Source organism: Erinaceus europaeus, chromosome 5 (genome assembly GCF_950295315.1).
Source record: "Erinaceus europaeus chromosome 5, mEriEur2.1, whole genome shotgun sequence".
Classification (NCBI taxonomy): domain Eukaryota; kingdom Metazoa; phylum Chordata; class Mammalia; order Eulipotyphla; family Erinaceidae; genus Erinaceus; species Erinaceus europaeus.
Genome location: NC_080166.1, coordinates 75,425,231 through 75,438,198, shown reverse-complemented (window position 1 = coordinate 75,438,198; position 12,968 = coordinate 75,425,231). Strand labels below are relative to the sequence as shown.

Below are 12,968 nucleotides of genomic sequence, written 5' to 3'. Positions count from 1 at the left end.
AGACCATATTGATCCATTTTATCTGGTTTACCTTTATAGAGCACTTCACATCTTTGCTGATAACACTAACTAAGTTGCTGCAGGACTGAAGAATTGTTTACAGTAGATTGCAGTGAAAGTTGTCGAGTGTTTTTAGAATGCAGTGCAATTGACACCGAGAGTTTATGATTCTGAATGCATTGACAATAGCCCTTTAAGATGATTATCTCAAAGACACAGAGTATTTTTAGTCTGAATCCAATGTGTAAATTTCTCAACTACTGTCTAAATCACACTGCATAGGATGGTATCTCAAAATGTGTTCTCTGTAATGAAAACACATTGCTTTGTCTTCTTGTTGTTGCTGTACTTAATAAAATTCAAACATTTCCTTTGGGAAGTATTCTCCTGTTTTACTGGATAGATTTTATTTTATAATCCCTAGTGGGTTTCAAAATCTACATTTGTCAACTTTGTTCAGTTACTATTATAAAATGGATGATATAGTCAAATGGATATTAATTTTGACTTTAACAACTTAAACTATTATTTTTAAAATATGGAATGCTTCATGAATTTGCATGTCATCCTTGTGCAGGGGCCATGCTAATCTCTATATCATTCCAATTTTAGTATATGTGCTGCCATAGTGAGCATAAATCATTTATTTTTTTAAATTATTCTATTTATGTTTTATTAGAGACAAGAGAGAATTTTAGAGGGTAGGAGAGACAGAGAGGGGAAGAGACAGAGACACCTGCAGCCCTGCTTCACCACTTGTGAAGCCTGTGTCCTTGTGCACTGTAATGTATGTGCTTAACCAGGTATGCCACTGCCTGTCCCCAACAACTCAAATTATTTAATGTACCTATCAATCAGTGAATTTGTCTGAATTGTACTTTATATTACTGACCCTAGAGTTATGTCACTTCAGTCATGTTTTGCCATTCTGGCTACATCTTATATATTAAAATATTACTATAAAATCATGTGGCTTCTATGTATATAACTTAAAGTGTCAGATATATTATTCATGTCAAATGGGCAGGGGCTTTTAACTCATTTATCTAAATATTGTGGGACTACCAGTAGGTCACTGAATAAATGCAGGAACTTATTTTACTTTTCTCAATGTTAGATAGACTTCTGAGTTTTTAACTCAGGAAAAGGTCCTTTGCTCATTCTGTTTTTAATCACTCTACCATAGATGCTCATTTTGTTCCTATTCCCTTATCATAAAAATATAGCTATATATCAGTTATGATACTTCCTCTCCAGTGCTTGATGCTTCACTTCATCCACTTGTTATATATTTCTTATTAGGTCCTTTTACATGGGAACAGAGGAGTGAGTTCATAAATAGCAAGGATAAATGTTAAATGAAAATCTTTTGTTCAGTTCTCTTTTTCAGTTCCCCTCTCCTATATTTGACTTTTTTAAATTTATATTGAAATGCTGGGGCTCACTTGGGTTGGCTCCAGCCAGTAGGTGAGCTATACCAATTCTCCCTCTTTGGCTCTAAAGGGCTCAAAGATCTAGACAAGAGACATCGGGGAGCATCTTGGTACAAACACTCGTTTTATTTGAGGGTGGGCTTGAGTATATATAGAAAGTTAAACAAAGAATATTTTTCAAATATGTCAGAAATTACAGGTTTCTTAAAGGTCAACTTGCCCCTATGGTAGGGGGCTGGTATGACAAGAATTGATGTGATACATGAGGGTCAAAACAATTATTCTCCATGATGCAGGCAGGTTAATTATCCAAAGGCATTTGAGAGAAGCATAGGGGTTAAACCAGTAAGATGAGATAGAAAAAAAGATAAACAAGTATTGATGTAAATCATAGATATCAAGGAACCACAAAAATGGAGTTTTGGGTTTTTTCTGTCTGTTGTTGGGGAGGTGTATGATAGAGTGCATTCTCCTCTGTGATCAAAACGTGAGGTTGATGTGTGAACTTTGAGTGACTATGTGAACTTTGAATGAGCCTTAAAGCAGGCAGCCATGTGGCCTGCTGCTACCTGGGAGAAACTAAGATTTCTGTGAGCTTGAGAGTCTAACAAGGGGAAACTGAGTCTGGGAGACTTTTCCCTCTTGGCTCATCTCTATGATGAGAGAGGCTAACAAGTGGGGAGCCTTTCCAGACCTCCATCCAAGAATGGAAGAGCTTCCCTAAGCTCTACCAAGCTTTCACATAGTCCCACATTGAAAGAGTTCTTCTACGGCATATTTTATGTTGTATCATGCCTTTTCTTACAGTAGAATAAAAGTTATTCTTGATTTCCCAAATCAATAATATTGGTTTTATATTATTTTGTTGCTGACTCATATTCCATCTTCCATCTTCTAGTGGTAATATAGCTTTCAAAATATGCATTTTCATGAGACAGGAAATGACAGTTGATAAAGCTGTGGACTTCCATGCATCAGGCCGTGAGCTGAATTACGGGCATTGCCTGTGCCAGCGTGACATGCTGAGATTTCTCCTTCACTTTCTCCTCTCCCATTAATAACTAAATGAAAAAAAAATGAATCTTTTAAAAAAGTATGCACTGGCTGTAAAGTATGCATTTGCTATAATCTTAGCACAGTTTCAGTTTCAATAGATAAGAGGACTAAACGGACTATGGTGGGGAGTGTTTGGATTCTGGTGGGGATTGTGATAAGGTAGCATGCAAATGAGTTCAGTGTGAACTTGTGCGTTTAAAATGTACATAATATGGGAGTTGGGTGGTAGTGCAGCAGGTTAAACGCAGGTGGTGCAAAGTGCAAGGACTGGCTTAAGGATCCTGGTTCGAGACCCTGGCTACCCACCTGCAGGGGAGTTGCTTCACAGGCAGTGAAGCAGGTCTGCAGGTGTCTGTCTTTCTATCCTCCTCTCTGTCTTCCCCTCTTCTCTCCATTTCTCTCTGTCCTATCCAACAACAATGATGTCAATAATAACTACAACAATAAAACAAAGGCAACAAAAAAGGAAATAAATAAATAAATATAAAAAAATTTAAAAAGTACATAATATTTGAAGCTAATATCTCAAATAATTAAGTGCCAGAATTATTAGTAGTGAGACAAAAATTACATGGAACACAATATATCATTATGCTTTGAACTTTCAATAAAAAGAATTTATTTGGTTGACATTTAATCTGAAATAGGGAAAATCACAATAAAAGGAAAATGAATAATAAAATATCCAGAAACCAAATTAATAAAACATCAGGAGAAAGTTCATCTTTGGTTTGGGAATAGTTGAAAGTTGTCAACTCATGAGCTGAGCCCAGACGAGTAAAAGCAGGAGGGAGGCTCCCTCCTGTGGGCTGGGAGCCAAGGAGAATCAGACTTTGGGCCTTCTGCTAAAGTTGCTGAAGATGATGATGATGGTGGTGGCTCCCAGCTGTTGCAGGAAGATCCTGCTCTGCCTCCTCTGCTCCATCTGGGCATTTCTAACTTGTAGCTTTTGACTCAGTCTCTCAGGAGATCAGCTCATATATCATAGTCTTTTCGATTGTGTATCGAAACCCCAGGTCATTGTAGTAAATGTCCACTTGCAGGAAGACAGGCACATACTCACATTGTGAGCCCAGTGCTGTGGCTGAAGATGATGACGATGGTGCTGCTGGTTCTTGCCCTGCCTCCAGAGCTGCTGCTGATACACCTGGGAATCTCAGACTTGCAGTATCTGAAGCAGACTCCCAGGAGTCCAGCATGTCCATCATGGTCCTTTGGATTGTGACTCGGTCCCCCAGTTCATTGTAGTAACTGTCCACCTGCTGCAACCAGCCCTTGGGTGGGTCAACCTGGGGTTCAACCTTGGTCATGATTATAGTCAAAGTCACTTTGCAGTATTTCGTCTTCCTGTTGGTGGGGATCCCCTGGCCCTCACTTGTAAAGTTGGGGTATGCCCCGCTACCAGTTGGACCCAGGAGTGTGTCTGGTCCAATCCTTCTGTGCCTTCGAGAATGTGGCCAGGGACACTTCACGTGACTCCTCAACCATGTTGTACACTCAGCCCATTTTGCTGCCACTTGGCATTTCTTACAGATAGAGCTGTTGGATGTGGACACATAGCGGAACATGCCACCTCCTCCCTGTCTCCTGGAAAGTGATGTGTGGAGGTTATTGTTTGTGAAATGTGAGTGCCTGGCTACAGGGTTCCAAGTTCCATCGGGTTCAGATAACTGTATTTCTAACATCCCATTATAACGTCAGTGCTCATATTTTTCCTGTTGTTTTTTTCATACACACTGTAGTATTGATTATACAACTCTATGAATATACTGGGTTGTCAGAAAAGTCAAGGCGTATTTTCTATTGAAACGTGTCATGGCATTACGGCAAGTCAACACTGAAAACCATTCAATCATATACTTTGAATCAGTGAACTGAATGGTTTGTAAATATCTCTATAAAGGTACTATGAAATTGAATTTTTTATATATTCTTGCATTCTCTATTCTTACATATTCATATACATAGAATATCCCTCATTTAAAAAAATTACCAGAAAAAAAAAATCAACCTACCATCTGACCGAGTAATTTCTCTCCTAGGCATTCATCTATTCAAAGAACACAAAGACATCTATTTTAAAAATCCAGTAAATACTTACATTCATGACATTGAATTTGCAATAGCCAACATCTGGAAACAATCCAAAAGTCTGACAACAGATAGTTAAAGAAGCTGTAGCAAGCTCAATATCGGAGAAAAAAATAACCCCATTGAAAAGTGAGTGGAGGACATGGACAGACTTTCCAAAAAAAGAGATCCAAAATGGCAAGAAGTATACGAAAAAAAGTTCAAAGTTTTAATGAGCAGCAAAATGCCAGTAAAAACAATAATAAGATTCCACTTTATAGCTGTGGGAATGTCATACACCAGAGAAGTTAGAAACACCAACTATTGGAGACACTGTAGGGGAAAGGAACTCTTCCACATTACTGGTGGGAATGTAAATTGGTCCAATTTCTATGGAAAACAGTCTGGAGACTCATCAGAATGCTAGAAGGAGACTTACTCTATGACCCAACAATTCCTTTCCTGGAGATATACTGAAAGGAAACAGACACCTATGTACACCTATGATTATAGCAGACTAGCTCATTATATCTCAAAGTTGGAAGTAACCCAGATATCCAAAATCAGATAAGTAGCTAAGAAAGTTGTGGTGTATGCATACAATGGAGCACTATGGAGCTGTTGAAAATGACAAAGTACTTCCTTTAACATATCTTTGACAGGACTTGAAGGTAGGTATGTTGAATGAGATAAGTCAAAAGGCAAAGAATTAATATGGAATAATATCACTTGCTGGTAAACTTTAAGAAACAAAACAAATATAATACAGGGTGAATCCTCAGCATATATGTATACTGTAAGTTAAACAAAATAGGATACTGATACTTCAGTTTGTAAAGCCCACATCCAAACAATTTACTTATATTTTCACATATTTTTATTCAGGATGCATCAGTGATTTGAATGGGCAATTCTGTATATGGATTGGTAGTAGGATATAGTGAAGAGCTCTAAAGAACCAAAATACCAAATAGCTTGTAGCCAAATGCTTTATCTAAAGCATTAATCCATCTGTTCAAATTAAGCCAATACTTGTCTCAAGAAAATAAACTACAAGTAAATAAAACTAAATGATGAAATTATGCCTACAATATTCTCTCTGGGACAAATGTGTTCTGCATATAAAAACATAATTGCTTTTTCCCCCTCTTTTCTTCTGTTGTCTCTTCTGAAAAGGCTGCTTTTATGGCTTTCCACATTTAAAATGGTTATCTTTAGATAACTAAGTTAGTCTTATAAAAAAAACAGTCTGAATTATTTTAATTTTACATTATTCTATAAAAGAGGCCCCAAATATGTACAAACACATTGTATAACACATTCAGTATCGATTTTAGAAGTTATCAACAGATCACATTAATTGCATTCTCTTCCCACAAAGAGACTGAGCAACTGGCACCCACAGATAGAGAAGGTGGTTTTGAAAAGGAATGCCAAGTCAGTGTGTGGAACAGGCAGAGATGTATTCTTTTATTCTTTTCTGTTATGTTAGGCCACTTACAGAAAGTATTTGAAAATATTCCTTGCTTTTGTGACCTCTGGTAAACATCATACCATTAAAAGTTGAAGGCTATATACAGGGTACAATTTGTAAGCATGAACACAATTTAAGTATTTATGTTGCATAAGTAATGTGTGGCACAAGATAAGAAACATATTCTCCAAACGCATACATTTTGGAGGTAGAAAACTTGAAAGAAACATTAACTGTAGAGAGGGAGGTTTGAAGAGACTGACATTTGAAAAGTATTCTCAAAATGAACAACAAAACTTGAAAAAAAGAGTACAGGTTAACTTTTTATTTAAACTCTTTATTTTTAGGGTATCTGCAACACAGTTTCCTAGTTCTTTTACTTCTCAGGCCACTAATTTAGAGATTATATACATATATGCATATATATTATGTGCATGTAATTAAGACTTTGATACATATACCTATGTGCATATATATATTGCCTTGCCTATCTTTTATTATTTAAAGTTTAGTATTGTTCATACCTCTTTTGTTGGTAATTTAGTTGTTTATTTTTTAATTTATTTTGTCATTGAAAGGGATTTATATTTTCTTTTTTGCACTATTCAGTGATATGTACACTTCTAGCTAAAATTCTGTCACTGGTAGGTATACTGTGCAGCTTGCATCTCAATGTACTAATTCTCTCCTGGATGAAGAGATATTACTTAAAACTCAAACCAACCACATATAATTGCACTGTGATTTAATGGAAAAAAAAATCTACAGATCATGATGTAACTACAGTGAATGAAAATCACCAAGAAAGGTTTGGGAAGACTGGCCACAAGAGTGGAAATGTCTGGGTTATACAAATTCCCTTCTGATATTTCATGGACTTGGAGGTAGAGGAGTGAGAAAAATCTCCTTTTTCTAGGCCAACTCTATCAGGTAAATGTAAAATCCTGGAAAAGACTTTGAATATACCACAGGCATGTGCTCCAAATCTTTGACCAGTGTATGTACTGCTTCTGTGGCCTGTTATCAAAGCCATCATTTAGTTTACTTTCATTTTGGGGGGGGGGTGTAGAAGTTTTGATATCTCACTACAACAAGATTTTTATTTACTGTTCCTTAAAGCTAATTCCATCTCACCCCCTCCCCCAGTTTCTTTGTAAATTTATTATGGCTCTCATGTTAAACTGTTAGCCTAAATAACTATTTCAGTACGTCCATTTTCTCACTATTCAGGATAATTATATCAGTATACATCACATCCAGTGTTGATCATTCTGTTTTCTCTAGTAACTAAGAGTAGGCAGAACACAAATAAAGCAGTCGATCTCTACAGGAAATTCCTACTGATTATCTCTAGTTCAAAATGTCCAATAATATTGTTTATTTCTAAAATTCATTCCAAATTCTGTTTCCCCTTTCTAGAATAAAAGAATGATCAGTTAATTCATTTAAGAAAGAAAAAGCTTAAAATTCATGAGTTTTAAAATTATAGCAGCTACCCAATACCTATTTTTCATATCTAAACATTCATTTTATAACATTTTTCTTCTTTCAGGCCCACTGAATTATTTTTTTTAATATTTACTTATTCCCTTTTTGTTGCCCTTGTTGTTTTATTGTTGTAGTTATTATTGTTGCTCTTACTGTTGTCGTCTTTGTTGGATAGGACAGAAAGAAATGGAGAGAGGAGGGGAAGACAGAGAGGGGGGAAGAGAGAGACAGACACCTACAGACTTGCTTCACCAAATTACTACCCTGCAGGTGGGGAGCTGGAGGCTCAAACCGGGATCCTTCCACCGGTCCTTGTGCTTTGGGCCACCTGCGCTTAACCCTCTAAGCTACCACCCAACTACCCCCACTAAATTATTTTTAACAGGTCCTTTTTATGTATTGTTACTAATGTAATTTCAATATAACTCTTTCATGCCACTGTCACCTATTTCTAATGCATTCATATGCTGCTACTAGATTTTTTCCCCAAAAACATTACACTTGTCACTTTTATGTTTCAAATATTTCAACATTCTTTATTCTTCACAAAATTTAAAGGTATTTCCATAAATTGTTTTCAATTTTTCCTCTCTATGTTCATATCATATAACAGACCCATAGTGGGTTACTGAGTTTTCTATTTTTTTAAAATTTATTTTATTTATTTATTCCCTTTTGTTGCCCTTGTTGTTTTATTGTTGTAGCTATTATTGTTGTTGTCGTTGTTGGATAGGACAGAGAGAAATGGAGAGAGGAGGGGAAGACAGAGAGGAGGAGAGAAAGATAGACACCTGCAGACCTGCTTCACCGCCTGTGAAGCGACTCCCCTGCAGGTGGGGAGCCAGGGTTCGAACTGGGATCCTTATGCCGGTCCTGTGCTTTGCACCACCTGTGCTTAACCCGCTGCGCTACAGCCTGACTCCCCTGAGTTTTCTTAAACATGCCCCAGAACACTCTTTTTGCTTTCTGAGTCTTTCTCTTTTCTTGATCTATGATTCTCATAAATTTAGTGGATAAATTTGACAAACACCTATTTCCAACTCAAGTTCAAATTCCTTATTTTCTACATCTGTATAAACAGTGCACCATCAATGCAGTCTGTATGCCAAATCTCCAATTAGGTTACACTAATCTCTGCTTTTCACAGCTAGTTGTAACTATGTTTATGTGACTGTTACAGTAACAATGTGGTGAACACCTAGGGATCAGTAATCACTTTAACTAGCCCATTGTAGGCTAGCTTTGTACGTTTTAGTTATTTAAAAGCAGAGTTAGTGGCTTTTCCAGTTGAAATGGTGGTGGTAGTGGTGGTGGTGGTGGGGGTTAGATGGGTGGAATAAAGCATTTCTCCTTAGAAGTGTAAAGAATATCCTTAGGGTCCCAGCCAAAACTCTGCCTATCAACAAAATGGGCTCTAATATCCCAGGGCAAACTGACACAGAGAAGGCACCTACCTAACAGCTTCAGAATTACCCAAACTGATATTTACCTCCATTATAGTGCACTTTAGGGGTGTCTGTGGCATGAAATATACACTGTAAAGTCATATTCTCTTCTTTTCTCTGTGTTCAATTCAGTGATAACTAGACTGTTAGGAAGAAAACATTTTTTGTGGTTTCTGACTAACCCTTCTGAGTAGTTTTTTGTTCTGTTTCAAAGTAATTTAACTCTGGGGAGGGAATAGAAGCAACAATCATCGGTCTAGGATCAGAATTAATAGGGTCTGTATTGATCAGACATAGCTCTTTACTAGGGTTCTGGCTGAGTCAAATGCAACATTTCTTCCTTCACTTCTATCTTTGATTGTCTTTAGAGACCATCACTGAAAAATGTGTGAGTTGCAAAATGTTACTTATCTTACTCGAACGGCAAAAAGTGGCCAATCTTGTTAGGTATTGAAAATGGTGGACTATACTTGTTTGGAAAATGAATTTTAAGTATCTTGAAAAACAGTAAAAGCTAAACAACAACAACAACAAAAGGACAGTTTTAGCGTTTATTCTATATATTCTTCCAAGGTTTCACTTTTCCTTTATTTCTAAGTACAGTAAAAATAGGAATCAAACCTCTGAGATCTAAAACTATAGTATTAATATTGAAGGATTATTTATGATGGCTTATTTTATTTCCATTCTTTTCTCACTTAAGGAAACATCACTATCTTACAGTACGGTTAATGTATTGGTATGGAATCATTGATACTAATATACTCCATGGCTTATTTTATGTCTGATTATGAAATTTCTGAGACAACTCCGTTGCTTTTATATTTTCTTTTTTAAAAAAAAATATTATTTTATTTATTGGATAGAGACAACCAGAAATTGAGAAGAAGGGGGAGACAGAGAGGGAGAGAGACAGAGAGAAACCTGAAGCCCAGCTTCACCACTGGTGAAACATTCCCCATGCAGGTGGGGAGCAGGGTCTTGAACCTGGGCCCTTATATACTGTAGTGTATGCGTTTTACCAGGTGCACTACCACCTGACCCGATTTTATATTTTCTATAATGTCATATTTTCAAAGTTCTTTTGAAGGGCTGTAGAGATAGCGTACTGTTTATGCAAAAAGGCCCTGTATGCCTGAGGCACCAAAGGTCCCAGGATCAATCTCAGCACCATCATAAACCAGTGCTGAGCAGTGCTCTCATAAAAAAAAAAAACAAAAAACAAAAAAAAACTTGCTTTTTTAAAAAATGTATCGACTATTGATAGTTAAACTTGGATCAATAATGTTAAGGCAAACGTAAATTTCCAGAGTAGAACTACTGAGTAAAAATGAAAAAATGGAAATGAAAGAATGCAAACATATGCAGGATTAATGTTCCGTTAAGTATGGATGGGGACTTTTTTTCTGCCAAAGGCCACTTAGACATTTATAACAATATCTGTGGTCAATTCCAAATTATCAACTCAAAAATTAACAGTGTATGTTCCTACGAAAAAAGTTGTGGTTGCCTGGGCCAAGCCAGATCAAATTGCTTTGTGCGGTCTATGGGTCAGATGTTCTGCACTCTTGCATAAAAGACAGAGAACAAAAATTCATTCAAGATTTTTTTTTTTTAATCTCCAGGGTTATTGCTGGGGTAGTTGCCTGCACTATGAATCCACTGCTCACGGAGGCCATTTATTTTCCTTTTTTGTTGCCCTTGTTGTTTATTGTTGTTATTGGATAGGACAGAGAGAAATAAAGAGAAGAGGGAAGACAGTGAGGAGGAGAGAAAGACACCTGCAGACCTGCTTCACCACTTGTGAAGTGACTTCCCCCTGCAGGTGGGGACCAGGGGGTTCCAACTGGGATCCTTAACGCCAGTTTTTGTGCCACCTGCACTTAACCCACTGCGCTACCTCCTGGTCCCCTCATTCAAAATTTATCTTATTTAATACTAGTAGTGATTTTTCCTACTGTGAACTTTACATCAGCTTTCTATCTTTGATGTAATAGACAGATGATCCTTGGATTAAGTTTTAAATGAATTCTTGGGTTTCCATTCAATTTATTTAAATTATATATATACATATATATGAATTTAAACCAATAAATATAAAAAGGGGGAAATAGCACCAACTGTACATTTTATCCATACAAACTTTCTTATTTCCATTATGATACACATCAATAAATTTATCATTCTAAAGTTACTGATTTTAGCAACCAGCTTGGCATTGTTCTCAGTAATCTTTACCCTAGTTCTTAATCTATGTGCATCATATAAGACAATAGCAATTCTCAGGGATTAATAATCATTGGCCTACATGTCTACTGTTTACTTGACATTAAGGATAGTTTGTCTTTATTTCTTAGCGGTTGGCTGATGCTAGTAAATGAACAAAGTACTTGTTAAATAAATGTTAATATTGATGATAAGTGTAGGAAGTAGGTCAGGGTAATTCTCAAGTAGTGAAATTACAAACTGCTTAGTTATGGGCTGGCAACATAGCTCACTTGAATAGTATGCCATTTTTGTCATATATACATCCCAGGTTCAAACCTGAACCCTATTGCATTGGAGGAGACTTCAGTGCTGTGGTTATTTCCTCCTCCTCGCCCCCCCCCCCCCATTTCTCTACTGCCTCAGCAATAGTAATGGCCTGGAAATTAAAAGAAGAAGAAGGAGGAGGAGGAGGAGGAGGATGAGGAGGAGCAGGAGAAGGAGAAGGAGGAAGAAAAAGAGGAGAAGCAGCAGCATGAAACTTTAATAACACTGAGTACATACTATCTCCATGTGCAGTATTCTACAGAACTATATTGTATTTCAATTTGTTCTAAGACACATAGGGGTTGAAAAGTCATACATCAACCTCTTGATTTACACAAAGTTGACAAAGATATAGATATTTTCTTAGTAATATCCATAAAATTTAGTTAAAAATATCTATCACACTGCATTTGCTAGATAATGATACAGGGAGCTCTATATTCTTAGGTAAGTTAGTTTATACTGTGAGAATAGCATGACCATCTCTGCTTCCATTTTCATGTAAGGATAAAACATTCGTACTTGCAAAAAAAAATTGTACCTCCCTTTATTATTCAAAAGTTCATTTAGAAAATTCTGTCATATAATTGGAGCCAGATGGTGGTGCACCTAGTTAAGCGCACAAGGACCCAGGTTCAAAGCCCCTGGACTCCACCTGCAGGGGGTAAACTTCACAAGTGGTGAAGCAGGGCGGCAGGTGTCTCCCTGTCTTTCCCTTCTACTTCCCCCTCTCCTCTCAATTTCTTTCTGTCTCCATCCAATAATAAATAAATAAAATTTTAAAAAGATATTTTGTTGTTGCCCTTGTTCTTTTAATTGTTGTTGTAGTTATTGTCGTCGTTGTTAGATAGGACAGATAGAAATGGAGAGAGTAGGGAAAACAGAGAGGAGGAGAGAAAGAGAGACACCTGCAGACCTGCTTCACCACTTGTGAAGCAACTCCCCTGCAGGTGGGGAGCTGGGGCTCCAATCAGGATCCTTATGCCAGTCCTTGCGCTTCGCACCATGTGCACTTCACCCACTGCACTACTGCTCAGCCTCCTGATAGTCTAACTTTTAATAAAGTTTTTGCTTATTATCCTAAATTTCTTACTTTAATTTATTTTACATTTAGTTTTATTCTTACACTTGTCCTCTCAGCTACCAACTTAAAATTTAAGAGTTAGAATTTAATAGCTTCTGCTAGATCAGTAACATTGAAATGCATGATCTAAGGAATGAGTCAAGAGGAAATGAGGTTGGAGTGACAAATTGGAATTAGAATATACAGGTTGTTGGAAAACACATATTGGAAGGCACATTTAGAAGTCTACCTTTTCCTCAGAGCTGTAGTGGGGGTGCAATGTTATTTTAGTTTGTATATATAATTTGTAGTGTAATCAGATTATTCAATCTATTCAATCAGCTCTGTGAAGGATAAATAGAAAGTAGGCAAGATGCATAAAAGGGACAAAGGTTGTCTTAAGAATC

At 36.9% G+C, this 12,968-nt stretch overlaps 1 non-coding gene across 1 annotated transcript; it reads right to left on the bottom strand.

Annotated features, from left to right (window-relative positions):
• Positions 1 to 532: 532 nt before the first annotated feature.
• On the bottom strand, positions 533 to 636 carry LOC132538806 (U6 spliceosomal RNA). The gene has a single exon (XR_009550129.1). It is a non-coding gene; the product is annotated as a U6 spliceosomal RNA (small nuclear RNA).
• Between the last annotated feature and the right edge of the window lie 12,332 nt (positions 637 to 12,968).